General features: G+C 41.5%; 1 protein-coding gene across 1 annotated transcript in view; it reads right to left on the bottom strand.

Moving 5' to 3' along the window:
- sv2a (synaptic vesicle glycoprotein 2A) overlaps nucleotides 1-13536 on the bottom strand; it is a 40779-nt gene extending 27243 nt beyond the window's left edge. Inside the window, exon 1 of the mRNA XM_024258204.2 lies at nucleotides 13270-13536. The gene's annotated coding sequence lies outside the window, so the exon portion shown is untranslated. The remainder of the gene's footprint in view (nucleotides 1-13269) is intronic.
- Nucleotides 13537-14776: the final 1240 nt, after the last annotated feature.

Below are 14776 nucleotides of genomic sequence, written 5' to 3'. Positions count from 1 at the left end.
ACCTGATGGATTTCTAGAAAACATTACTCCGGATTTGGTTGTAAACATTGACAGTATAAGAACTGGATTGAGTGAGTGTGATGTCACCCATACACTGTAAAAAGTAAAAAGTAAAAAATTGTATCAACTAAAAAAAGTGCTCTCTAATTTGTTACATTTAAAAATGTTAGTTTGTATCAAAATGTTTTTTTTAATGGAGAAAACCCAAAGTTTGAATTTAATAAAAACAGAAAATGTTGAATATAAAAATTAACAGAACTTTGTTAATTGATTCAATGTTTCACTGTTTTCGGTTTAGAAAATGGTTTATGTCTGGCTCCAACCAAATTAAGTCATTTTGGATATGTTGGAGCCAGACATCATCAGTAAGCACCGACTGGTCAGTTAGGATTTCTATGGCAAACACTCTCACCAGAAGAGAGCTTTACCTCTTGAAATGGGGTTAAATAAAATCTGTCAATCAAATGTTTCAAAATCGACAACCTACTTGTATTAAGGTCTCTGATTGATACCATCAAAAAGATGCTAAAAAAAAGTATCAGAGCAAGACTGACTATTCTCTATAGAAATCTATGGGATTTTAGCTTCTCGGAGCCAGCAGGTACTTCCTCTAATCATTGGAACATCTCTCAGTCCAGTTCTCAAATACAGTCGGTGGTTGTTTAACACTGCAAAGCTGGTGTGCTCTTTATTAAACACAAGAACGCAGATCATCTGAGGAGACAAACAGGCCTGAAGCATCTTTAGATCCATTTGGTTCAGTGAAGCAGAATGCACCAAGAGGAGCAAAAAACATCGTTTAAAACTGGAAATGAATCATGTTCTAACCATGGATTGACTTTAGTTTTAAATGAAACATTAATAGAGAAAACAGTTCAACCATTGTTTAGCATTTTTACCTCAAGCGATCATCTAAACATACAGTACAAAGAGTTGAAGGTGAACAAACAAACACCTGACAGTCTACGTGAGTCACTCATCAAAACTGGGTCACGTAATGTCAGAAAGATCCTAAAGAACGCAGAAAATCTGTAAACATGAAGAACAACATGCCAACGTTTTTTTAAATGAACCATATTTTACATGATATGCTGTTAAATTTGATTTGAAAACACGGTTAAAGTTTCTCATAGAGACTGAAGCTTTATAAATGCTGTTTGGGAGGAGATTGATCCGCCCCCACTGATCAATGAGAGTCATTAATTATCAGGCGAAGTGCACGTGCAGCTCTGAACCGAAGCAGGCAGCTCCAAACAGACCTCTCTGCTCATTAAAAAGCATTTATCCGATTACAGCAGGAGCAGATGAAAGCGGATAAGATCAAGCAGGAGGGAGGGAGTCTTTGAAAGCATCTCGGAGTCTCGAGGGTGACGAGCAGACACCGACTATCAACATCTCACAGCCCAGAGGTCTGCTGGGACCTTTCTACAAACTGGAAGACAGCTCAAACCCGAGGAGGCAGGACAGAATTCCATTAGAAAGTCCCTCAGATCTGCTTCGGGTTGGGCTGACGGAGAAAGACGCAGTCTTTGTGGAGAGAATCCAAACATCCCGCTTCATTTCAGAATCAGGTGATGCTTTATTGAGAGCAGATTTGAATCAGGTATTATTAAATTTTCCAAATCCCTCTGAAAATCCCGCTCTGGATCTTCTCTCAAAATGTTCGGCTCTTCTCCAAGAATCCCAGTTCTCCTTCTGGAATAAAATCCAGAGAAAGGCTGAGCGTGTTCTGGATCCTTTCCCTCTTCATGAGTCAAAGGCACAAATTCATCGCTGCAGCTGTGAAAAATAGAGAATATAGATTTTCTGTGAGGTCGGTGGAGTGACTGATCACCCAGCATGCATTGAGCTGTCCTGGTTGGGGTCATTTTGTCTGCTTTCAGAGCTGTGCAGCCTCTCCTGCTGCTGCAGCTCCTCATCGTCACATTTAGACCAGGAGATGTGAAAACTGGCTCCATCGAGGACATTTTTTCCTAAATTTACACCTTTTTTTGGGAGGGCTGTGAAGAAAAACAGCAGAAAGCTGTAGAGCAAAGATTTGTCCTGAAACAAAGTATTCCTCTAATCGATTCTGGCATCTGTAATGAAGTGTGAATTGATCAAGAAGTTGAGGGACCACAAAGAGATTCAGGCTGGCGTTGGCGGCGGATGAAAGATTTCATTATGTAATCGGGTTTTCTTTTTATTCCTCCTGAGCAAAGACGACGCCGGGGGGAGCGGAGAGCTCGACCTGACGTGCAACCTCACACGCATGCACACATGTGAGGCCTGAGAGCCAGCAGACAAAGAGCAGCGGGAACAGAAGCAGCATCTGCTGGCGGCGGCGGCGGCGCGCCGCAAAACACCAAAACATCTCTGCTGAGGGTCAAAGATAAACACCTTCAAAATCCATTTTCTGAAGCTGCAAGAAAACAGAAGAATCTTTTAGTTTTAGTCCATCAGTTGTTCTCCTCCCACACTTCATGTTCATGTGAACACTCTCATCTGAGGAGCTCACTGGCGCAATGTGGTGTTTGGTATTGATCAAAAATGTTTAAAAATCAGCAGGTGCAGCCCCCATCATAATTAGACCTCCGCATCTCTTTCACCATTCCCTTCCTTCTACCATCATTTCTGTAGCTCCGCCCCCGACGATGACTCTTCCTCCCAAACCGCCACGGCATCAACTTTCTCTTCCATTGAGCCGAATTAGATCTTTTAAAGTGTTTTCTGTCCAGGAATCTATCGCTTGATGTTAGTGAGTTTTATATTGTATTTTTTTGTTCTTTATATTGTTAAAGGCAAATTAAATCTCTAAAAATGTTTTTTATTACAGTTCTAGAGCAGTAAAAACATATTCTGGAAGTTTCTAAAGGAAAAAAATAGTTTACATACATAATATTCTTCTTTGTTAAAGTGACAAAATATGCAGAATTATGTAAAAAATATGTTAGAGCAGAGTCAAATATGACCTAATAATATATTATCTCCTAGTTTAGGGGTCTCAAACTCAATCGTATATCGGGGATAAAATCCAAAACACACCTTAGGTCTCAGGCTGAACAGGATAAATATTTATTGAATACACTAAAACTAAATTTTTTAAACTTTAAACACGTATCTTTTTTAACATAAATATGAATAAAACCACCCAGAAAAATTATTCCAGAATAAATCGACTTAAATAACTTTCAATATTTTACTCTATAAAAATATATGCTGTTAAAATTAAACAATTTAGAAATAAACTAAACGTAAAAAAACACTCAAATTCCTTCACTTTTATGTCATTTCATATGAAAAAATACACTATAAGTATCCCAAAAGATTTTGATCTCCATAAGATAAATCCTGGTAAAATGATCCAAATATGAACATGATGCTGAAAAAGCCTGAAAACAAAATTCAAATTTGTGCTTTCTAGCAAAAACAAATCAAATCATTCAGTTTTCTTTACTGTGTTTGACATTACTGGTTAACTAGTGAGCAAAAATATATTCCAGTAGTAAACTAGTTGTACTTTTGGTGTTAGTTAGGCTTAAAGCAGCCTGATATCAAGGATATTGATGAAATGATAGAACCACAGCCCTCTGTCACTTATCTTGACATACAAAGAGATCATTTAAATGTAATTAATTACTTTTTAGCTGTATCATGACCTTTTTAAAGGTATCAAACCGCTGTTGTTATGCATATTTGAGCGCTGGTAGCTCAGGGCTAACGCTAGCTGAGCGGTGACTATTGGTGACATCATCGAGCGAAAATGACGTCTGAATTCGGAGGCACTATTTTTCCATAAATCTCCGTTTGGACGACTAAATGTAGAAAAAGGGAAGAATTCGGATTGGGCCTCAGTTTCCATAATCGTAGTGTCGCTTCAATACGTAACCAGCGCAAGAAAACATCGGGCCGTTAATAAAAATGAAACAAAATGATCTAGTGGGCCGGATCTTTGACATGTGTTCTAGATTGTTCTCAGCAGGTTCTGCAGACTGACAGTCTTGTGTGTGTGTGTGTGTGCACGTGCGTGAGTAGAAGTGTGCTGCTGGTGAATCCTGGAGCTGCAGATGTCTGTAATGTGCTGCAGAGTTCCTTGTCCTGATGGATTAGAGCGCAAAGCAGAAACCCGACTGGCAGGAAAACCTTCAGATTTCTGCTCTGCTCTTCTCTGAAACGTGTCTTCGCTAATTCATGAGGAAAACATTTTTTTCTTCACCTACGTGGAGATCTGCAGCTCTTGTCGTGAAAGAACGGCTGTTCCAGACTCTCATGAGAATGACTCAGTTTAGCTGCAGAACATGTCGGCTCCTCTCTGCCTGTTTCTGGATATTTCTGTCCATCGCTGAGATTATTCCTCAAAATCCTCCAGAACCCCAACCTCTCTGTTTGCATTGCATTGTGGGTTGTTGGCCCACGCTCCCGCTCCATCAACAAACACCTACGCTCACATTCAGGTTGTTTGTGTCGCATCAGCTCTGCTAAATGGAAGCGTTTCTGACTTTAGCTGCAGAAGGAGGTCAGCATGGAGGAGGTGAGATGAAGACACCACAAAAGCTGCAGCCGGATCGGCTGCTCTGAAGGTTTGTGTCAGCAGCTCCCTGATCCAAGGGCATCTCAAAGGTCAAAGGTTAGAGACTTTTTATAATCTTGCATCGTCATTTACCAGACTGACACGTGTATTTTAAAACATGTTAGGACATATAACTGAATAAATATTATCTGTTATAGTTGCTATCTAGTAGTAGTAAATTTACAACCTAATCATTTCTTAATATCTACATAAAACCATCAAAATCAGGCTACATCTCAAATTTAGCAGTTACACGGTCACCAATGAACCTTTAGCCCCGCCCCCTCATACAATCACCATGGCAACTGTTCAAACTAGTGATCAAAGTTTGAAAAATTTGTAAAGATTTCTCAAATTCACAAAATATGTTCATCGACTCCAGATGAGACAGAAAGTCTTTAGGAGGAATGACATTCCGCTCATACAAAGAGCGCCATCTACAGATTAAGTTTGAAATTACAACAAATACTTTAGCCTGTGTGAGGCGATGCCAGCTGCTTTCTTGTCCTTAAGGTGTATAAATCTAGAGAAGGAAGTGGTTAGAGTTGCTAATGTGAGGAGTCAGCGCTGTCTCCCCCTCTGGTCACCGGCGGAAGCAGTCTCCAAAGTACTGACTGCACTTCATTTCCCAGCAGCCCCAGCTCACAGTTCCTGGATGCTGCTCAGCTGACTCATTTGTGAATCCCCCATAGGACACTTAAGCGCTGCAGAGAGCCTCACTCAGTGCAAAGTATTGTTTGTGCCAGCCTGCCTGCATCCTGAGCATTTTAGCTAATATTTCAGCTACATATTAGCTATTTTGGCTAATTTATTTTTATTTTTTCAATTTTTTAGGCTATTTTGAAGTTTAGTAATTTTTTAAGCTACATGCTAGCCATTTTGGCTAACCTATGGTTTTTTTGTTTGTTTTTTTAGGCTAATTTGGCATTTAGCTAATATTTTAGCTGGCTATCAGCTTCAGCGTTTTCAGCTATTAGCTTTAGCATTTTAAGCTATCAGTGCTAGCATCTTCAGCAGCCAAATTCAGCTTATAGCATTACTAGCATTATCTCTGGTAATGGTATATATCTAGTTCATGATTATGTTAAAATGTATGGTTTTAATGTTTTATTCCGTCCAACCTGTGACCTAATGTGTGTTTTGAATTTTGGTCCCTCATTTGACGGAGTTTGACGCCCCTGATGTAAACCAACCCCGCCCCCCTTTCCTGTCACAAATCTGTTAACATGCTTTCTCACTAGCTTTCATCCCCTCACACTCCCAACCTAATAATATCGGTGCAACAAAAATGGCGAGCAACATCAGAGCTATCCAGCTGTACAGTTTACATCCAGATTCCAGAGAAAACAAAGACGTTTATGGATCGATTTGTCTGCAAGTGGATGCATCAGAATGGAGCTTGTAGCATATTTTCTACATCACTTTTCTCCAGTTTCCTTTTTTCGTCAGCTCCTGATTCATAACAATTTGAATAAAGAAATCCTCAGAAATGCAGCTTTGAGCTGAATTTTCTTCTTCCTCTATTATCAGAAAATGGTCCTAGAACCCATGGATGGGTTGATGGAGGGGACAGCAGTGGACGAGCAGCAGGTACAGAAACGTTATTCATGGTTTCAGGTTTTTGTACGTTACCACGACAACTACACACCTCAGAAATAAGTAGTGCGTGATAATTGGGAGACGTACACTGGAGATGAATGTCTCGCTGCGGAACACAAACTGGCCTGAGAATCCTTGAAGGAGGCTGAGGAGGTTGTTTTACGGCCACAAGGACGGCCGGGCGGCCGTCCTTGTGGCCGTAAAACAACCTCCTCAGCCGTGATGGACGGTTGTGATCTGCGGCGGTTCGGCCCACTTTCTCCCTCACATCAGGGCCATCCCCGCCGTGACCTCTGATCCACCCAACGACTACAGCGACTACTGCTGACTGCCAGTCAGGGAGCAACACCATGACAGAAACCATGACGTCAGCATTCTGCATCCATTTTGGCTTTGCTCGCTGCAACGCCAACTGAAGGGGAGCAACCAGCTGCAGTCCACAAACAATGACATGGATTCACATCAGAGTGGCTGCGGTTGGAGCTCGTCCCTCTGCACGGAGAGCCACGCCGCAAACGCTTCAGGGAACAGTCCTGAATACGAAGCAGAGCTTCCCTCCAGCCGACAGCCTGAGAGGAATCCTGATGAGGAGCGCCGGTAAAGCCCTCCTCAGAGGGACTTCATGTCGTTTAATCGTTCTTACACAAGTATCCTCAGGTCGCAGAGAACCTGACGAGTTTACTGGGTTTTGCATTCATTAAAACGTAAATGCTGCATAAATGAATGAGGTAAAAGAGAAATTAACCGAGAATTAACCTGAATTGAAAGCAGCAGCTTTCAATTCAACAAATCTTTTTCTGCTTCCAATACTTTGAGAAAGTTTGCAAATTATTAAAAATATACCGAATTATTGAAACTTTTCCAGAAACTATAAAAAGAAAAGTTAAAAGTTTCACTTCAATTTGAACAATTTCCCTTTATTTGTAGCTTTTCTGCTCAATTTAAAACTTCCTACTAAATCCAGGACTTTCTAACAAACAGGAACTAACAGAATTAAGACCCACATCAATAAAAATTGGGTTTTTATGTGTTTTTGTGGCATTTTTGTGATGACGGAGGACATTTATTTAAAAAAAAGGAAAAAAAATCAGCTCAAATTACATTTCTGAGCATTTCTTTATTCAAGTTGTTGTGATTTAGGAGCAGAAAAAAAATGCAGTTGGAGAAAAATCATATTTGGGATGTAGAAAATACCCTTGGCAAGGCTACAAGCTCCATTCTGATTCATCCACTTGCAGTCAAATAGATCCATGTACGTCTTTGTCTTCCTCACCTGAGCTGGAATCTCAATTAAAACTGTAAAGCTGGATAGTTCAGTTGTTGCTCGCCATTTTTGTTGCGCCACTAATATAAGGGTTGTGAGGGGCTGTAAGCTAGCAGGAGAGAGTGCAAACAGATGGGTGACAGGAAGGGGAGACGGGGTTGCTCTGCGCCAACAGTCCCGCCCACAACTCAGAGAGGAATTTCTAATGATCTCCTGTTGTTCTGCAGAAACTATGTCCTTGAAAACAACCTTTTTTTTTTTTCAATTTTGGCTATAAACTGCAAAATTATATTAAAAAAAAAACATTGGGAACGCTATGAAAACAGATCAAAAGTGAGACAGTAAACAGTTTTTTTATCAGGTAAGAATAATAAAACAGAGACATCCTCAGATTTATGGAAACAATCTATAAATATAAGTAATCCGATTCTAAATTGAAAACATTTTGATACACATTAATCAGGGGAATTGAAAATGAAATGTGGTGTACTCTGTCTCTGTTAATTGCTGTTACCCAAAATAAATAAACAAAAATGTACAAATTAACCTTAAAGTCCAGAGAAAAAACTGTTCTTAGGTTCTCTGGCGTTCACAGCTTTCCAAGTTAAAGACTGTCATTAAAATGTCAAATTAAAAACATCAAGTGTTATTTTTTATTGTTTTATTGAGTTTTTATCACTTGAAGCACAGTTTTTCTCCAACTCACATTAGTTTGTTACTGTAAATTCCATCCATCTTCTTGACCGCTTAGTCCCTTTCGGGGTCACGGGGGTGCCGGAGCCTATCCCGGCTACTGAAGGGCGAAGGCGGGGTACACCCTGGACAGGTCGCCAGTCTGTCTCAGGGCCTCAATCACACACATTCACTCTCACATTCACACCTAGGGGCAATTCAGAGTCACCAATTCACCTATGAAGCATGTTTTTGGACGGTGGGAGGAAGCCGGAGTCCCCGGTGAAAACCCACGCATGCACGGGGAGAACATGCAAACTCCACACAGAAAGGTCCCAGCCGGGATTCGAACCGGGGCCTTCTCGCTGTGAGGCAAGAGCGCTAACCACTGCGCCACCGTGCAGCCCTGTTACTGTAAATTGGTCCTTAAAATTTACAGCAGATTTTTTTTAAGTTTCAATGAGAATTTCTTCTTCTTCGTTTTTTAAGTCTTTTTCAGCGACGAATCTTCTTTTATTAGATCCAACGTCACTAAAGGATGTCAATAATTAAGTGATTTTGTGTTGCTGTACTTCAGCTTTCACTTCACTGACATTTCACCTTTGAGTGGTCATCCTCAGAGCGTTGGAATTTTCAAAATTTGGTTTTGCTTTTGTGTTTTTTAGAAACATGAAACTGAGTTTTTCCCTACATGCATTGATCTGAAAATAATCTCTTTTGTCTGCAGGCTTGTTTTTTCACTCTCCCCTGCAGATGTTATCTGCTGAGGTCTCTGATGCTGAGACGTTTCGGTTCGGACAGAAAACGGGAAATAGCGGCGTCACACATTGATCTCACCAACAGAAAGCCTTCTGGAACACGCTGCAGGGATGAGGAGGCGATGATGGATCTGCTGCAGTTCTGCTCAGACGTCACAGGATGAAACTCTCCTCTTTCGTCGGTTTGCATCACCGTCGAGTTTTGGCGTTTCTAATCTCGTCACAGGTGTGATGTTGTCCCAGAATTCTGACACCTGGGTGTGTCTGAAGATTTAAAGGGATTTTTTGGGGGTGCAGGTGGTTTGTGGAGCCACTCAGTGTCGTCGTGACAACAGCGGTGAGTGATAGTTAGCAGCACCTCCTCATGAAGCAGCAGATGAAACGGGGGCTGTCAGTGGTTAATAGAGAGGCGGTCGTCAGCCCCTCCTCGGCTGCACATGTGGAGAAAGGCCATCGATCGCTGCTCAGCCTCAGTAAATCTCTGTCAGAGTGGAATCCTCCAGCAGGAGGAACAAAAACAGATGAAAAGACGTTTTTCCCACACATCTACGTGGAACAGCTGTGATACTCGTGGATCTCGACGACTTTTTCTCAGCTCTGCAGCCTCTCTTCTTTTTATTGACGGATGTGCTAATGAGTTTGGCCCATTTGCTGCCAGCACCCGGAGACAGGCGAGGTGTGGCTCGTGACAGGACGAATGTGGACCCAAACTGTAGAGGCAGCAGGCAGAAAATGAGAGCCGCTTCACGGGGTTTTTAGTCTGATGCTCAGAGCTCCTGAAGTCTGCATGGATTCAGAGCCGGGTTTGTTCCAGGCTCAGGTCAGCGCTGAAGATCAATGGATGGTGGAGTTACACGTGTTCTGTGGCGTTGGTGGATCCCATGGCGGGTCAGAACTGTGGCACTGGGGAGATCTTATTGATCAACTCCACTTGTTATTTTCCAGAGTTCATCTTGTTTGAAATGACTGTTAGTAGAAACTGTCCGTTTTTATACTCTGTAGTTTCTTGAGTTCCAGATTCTTGTTTCATCTTTTTTTAAACTAAACTTGTATTTGGAACCTCTTTCTTACGTCAACTTTGTGATTCTGCATCTGATATTCCTAATTTTGAAAGAACATTTAATGTTGAGCCAGAATCCCTACATCCATGAGCTTTAGATAGAGCCAAGTGGAACACCATGATGGATAGAGACCTGTGGAACACCATGACAGATAGAACCAAGTGGAAAACTATGACAGATAGAGCCATCTGGAACACCATGACAGATAGAGCCCTGGGGAAAACCATGACAGATAAAGCCCTGTGGAACACATAACAGACAGAACCCTATGAAACACTGTGATAGATGGAACAAAGTGAAGCACCATGACAGATAAAGACACTGTGGAACACCATGACAGATAGAACCCTGTAGAACACCATGACAGATAGAACCCTATGGAACACTATGAGGAATGGAGCCCTGTGGAACACCATGACAGATAAAGCTCTGTGGAACACTAAGACAGATAGAGCATTGTGAAACACCATGACAGATAGTACCCTATAAAACACCATGATAGATAGAACAAAGTGGAACACCATGACAGATAGAGCTTTGTGGGAAAGCATGACAGATTGACCCACATAGAACACCATGACAGATAGTAGTACCCAGTGGAACACCATGACAGATAGTAGTACCCAGTGGAACACCATGACAGATAGTAGTACCCAGTGGAACACCATGACAGATTGTAGTACCCAGTGGAACACCATGACTGATAGTAGTACCCTCTGGAACACCATGACTGATAGTAGTACCCTGTGGAACACCATGACAGATAGTAGTACCCTGTGGAACACCATGACAGATAGTAGTACCCAGTGGAACACCATGACAGATAGTAGTACCCAGTGGAACACCATGACAGACTGCTCTGTAGGAAGACTCATTGTTTACATAAACAAAGTGGAAACGGTCAGAAAAACAGGATTTTTCTTCCTGACTACGGGAGGGAAAAATGCTGTTCAGCCAAATTTGAACCCAACAGACCGATTCTCAGAGCTCCAGTCCTTCACATTTCATCACTGAAAAACCCCAAATGTTCTCTGTAGATAAAAAGAGTTCATTCAGTGGAGTGCAGCAGAAGGGAGATATTCAGGTTCTGAATGCAGGAAACAGAGCTGAGATGAAGTTTGAGCCTTAAAATGAAATCAATTATGATGATGCCGTTTTTAGCCAAAATACATTTGAAAAACAGTCCTTTTTTTAGGACATAGTTTCTGCAGAGCAGCAGGAGTTCATTAGAAATTGAGTTGAATCTCTCTGTTTACATGTGCTCCTGCTAGCTTACGGGCCCTCACACCCCCAACATTAGCAGTGCAACACAAATGGTGAGCAACATTGGAGGAATCCAGCCGTAGAGTTTAGATCCAGATTCCAGTTCAGACGAGGAAAACAAAGACGTTCATGGATCTATTGGTCTGCAATCAGAACTAGTGATTCATCTGCTCCTGATTCACAATTTGAATTAAAAAAATACCAAGAAATTCAAATTTCAGCTTCCATCATCAGAAAATTGCAACAATAAGATGTTAAAAACACAATTTTCATTGGCGTGGGGGTTTAAGGATGTCTAACTGGTAACCAACTCTTTATTTCTAAATGTCTGACGCTCAAACAGCCGCACAAAATGTTTCTGCCTTTAAACTGACCCCACCAGAGAACACTGAATATTTCATAGAAGTACACAGACTAGAAGAGGCTTTGATCCATGGAAGAGGACTAGGGCCACGGCGAAAACATAGAAAAAAGCCCTCTAGAAATTCTGACTTTAATCCCAGAATTCTGAGATTTAAGTCAGAATTCTGAAATTAAAATCAGAATTCTGAGAAAAAAGTTAGAATTCTGACCTAATTCTTGTACTTTAATCTCAGAATTCTGAGATTAAAGTCAGAATTTTGGACATTCCGTCATAATTCTGACTTTTTCTCTGAATTTTTACATTTAATCTCAGAGTTCTGAGGAAAAAGTCAGAATTCTGACATAATTCTTATCTCAGAATTCTGAGATTAAAGTCAGAATTTATGACATTTAATATTATAATTCTGACTTTTTTCTCATAATTTTGACATTTAATCTCAGATTTCCAAGGAAAAAGTCAGAATTCTGACATAATTCTTATACTTTAATCTAAGAATTCCTTTATCTCAGAATTCTGATATTAAAGTCAGAATTTTTTACATTAAATATTATAATTCTGACTTTAATCTCAGAATTTTGAGATTAAAGTCAAAATTCTGAAATTAAAGTCAGAATTCTGAGAAAAAAGTCTGAATTCTGACCTAATTCTTACACTTTAATGTCAGAATTCTGAGATTAAAATCTGAATCTTCCATGGCCTTTTTGGTCTCTTTGGCCCTAATCCTCTTTCGTATTTATCTGTGTGGTTTGTCTGAGTTTTTCTTAAAGAAAATAAAACAAATTCTGATAAATGATTGATCCATGACTTTGGACTGAACCGACCTGCGGGTCAAACCCTTAAAGGATAATAAACATGTAAAGGTGAAAGGTCAAATAATTCACAGATTTGTTTTTATGATTTAACCGCCATTATAAAAACATACAGTCAGCAAGGGGGCGGAGCTTATGACAACCTGAGGTGAGCCTGACATATACTGAGAGCTAATTAGGGTTTTTTTTTAAGGTGGAGTGACAATAACTGGGGAGAATTATCTACTTCCCAAAAAAAAGGAAAAAAAAAAAGGTGGAGCCAAAAATATCCCGCCAGACCCCAAACTGAACAGGAAGTATTCCAGCAGAATCATGGAGAACATCCATGTTCCTCAGTGTCTCGGTGTCCTTCACAGCATCAGCCCCCCCGCAGCAGAACCGCAGTTTAAATGCCAATATGGGTGGGTGGGGGGTGCAGTCTGAAATCCCGCAGCATCTCAAATGAAACCGAACGCGGCCCCCTTCACTCCTTCTCCATCACACTTTCCCCCCGCTGGATCTCCACAAGGTCATTTTGACGCACCACGCAGGACTGGATCCCGCAGCTGCGCGCGCGCTCAGACCGCACATTCACGGATTTAAAAGAAAAAGAAAAACTTCAGGTTGTGAAATGTGAAAGAGAAGAGAGATTCGGGTTGAATTTGTGCTCTTGGAGGGGAGAAGGAGACGCAAGGACATGTGGGGGTTCGGGTATCCGAGCGGGTTTGGCGCATTTACGCCAAAAAAGGCGCATCCAGAAATGTCTCTTGTTGTCGGTGCCTGCCGTGGACCACGATGAAACACGGTGTGTTTCATCGTGGTCCACGGCAGGCACCGACAAATGAATGTTTGTTAGGGACATTCTGCTCGTGCGCGCGCGCCTCTCCAAACAACCGCAAATCCAAATCTGATCGGATTCGGTTCGTGTCAGATCGAACTCCGAAATCTTACCTTTCTGAGGCGGGAGGATGAGCGCGTGCCAGGGTGACCAAGATGCGCGCGGAGCAGGGAGTCACCGGAGAGCTGGAGGAGGAGAAAGGCGCTCCCGCGTGCGCTCCTGTGATGGACGCTGACGTAGCACCGCGGAGCTGCGCACGGAGTCACAGCCGCCTCCTCCTCTTCCTCCTCTTCCTCTCAGATACAGAAGGGTCTCAGATGAGGCCTCCGCGTCACATTTTATTCAGGTGCAAACGCGCGTTTTTTTCCCCCTTTCATTTGGCGCAGTGACGAGCGCCAGTCGAGCCTCCCGCGCGCACGTGTTTGGACTCGTGCCAGTAATTGGCCTGTTAGGGGATCACGAGGACGCCCCTGGTGGAAAAAGACTGACAGATTATTTTTATTTAAACAAAATGTAAAAATATTTTTGGGATTTCATTTTTTAAAGGATTATAACACAAAACTGTTCTGACATTCAGGTTCACACAAATCACTTGAGCGCGTGACCCTCTGCAGAGCATGTCATCTCTGGTTCCCATGGCGACAGGATCCATAAAACAGCTGATTCCATGGACAGATGAACCCTTATATTCACCTCTGCCTGCGCGCGTGCGTGGCAGCTGCCCTCCACTGTCATCAGCAGCACTCAGACCCGATGATGCTTTCACGGCCTTCAGGCTTTCAGCTGTTATCGCCTCTATTGATCAGCTGCTGTCAGCAGGGCGCGTGCTCCTGCAGCTCGAAAAGCGGATCCAGAGGAGGCTGCAGGCAGTCTGAATGAAAACTGGAGGAAGAATTTTCAGCTTCTTTTCAGAGCTGCCTGCTAAAAAAACATTTAAAAATGATTTATATCAAGCTTTGAATAGAAAGACTTCGATTTATTGCAGAACATTCCATACTTTCCCGATGAATTGTGCTGTTTTAAGCCTTTTGTTTTGACTGAAATTTCAATTTTTCCTTTTATTTCATCACCCTCATGGAGTCTGCTGGAGGTTTCTCCCAAATCTTCCCAGTAGAAGGTGATTTCTTCTTCCCTCGTTAACTCTTGAATGCACCTTTTCACATAAATTTGGTCTTATAAAAACAATAAAAATATTAAATTGTTTGGTTTTGATAACTTTAGAATGACTGATTTTATTTTGCGGAGCCTGAACTCAACCTGGACTGTTGTTTTATAAATAAAGTTGGATTGAATAGGAAATTGTTGAAGGTAAATATTTCATCTGTTGCTTCTCCCTCTGCTGTCTGTGCAAATGTTCACTTGATTTCAATAAAGCAAGCGGGATATATAAACTCCAGGGTAACATTCATGAAACGAACGGATAAAAGACGATTTAGGAAAAGAATAATAAATAAGATAATTAATGATGGCGCTCCAGCTTTTTTCTGGCTCTAACGCAGGTTTGTCGCCATCTGGTGGACAGATTATGAAATATAGAAATATTACTGAGATTATTCTAGAAAATAAAACACTGGATTTCTGAAAGACAAAAAAAAATCTTTTTACATAAAAAACTTGAAA

This window comes from Oryzias melastigma, linkage group LG16, assembly GCF_002922805.2.
Source record: "Oryzias melastigma strain HK-1 linkage group LG16, ASM292280v2, whole genome shotgun sequence".
Classification (NCBI taxonomy): domain Eukaryota; kingdom Metazoa; phylum Chordata; class Actinopteri; order Beloniformes; family Adrianichthyidae; genus Oryzias; species Oryzias melastigma.
Note: the sequence above shows the minus strand (reverse complement) of the source record. Positions and strands in the feature narration are given on the sequence as shown.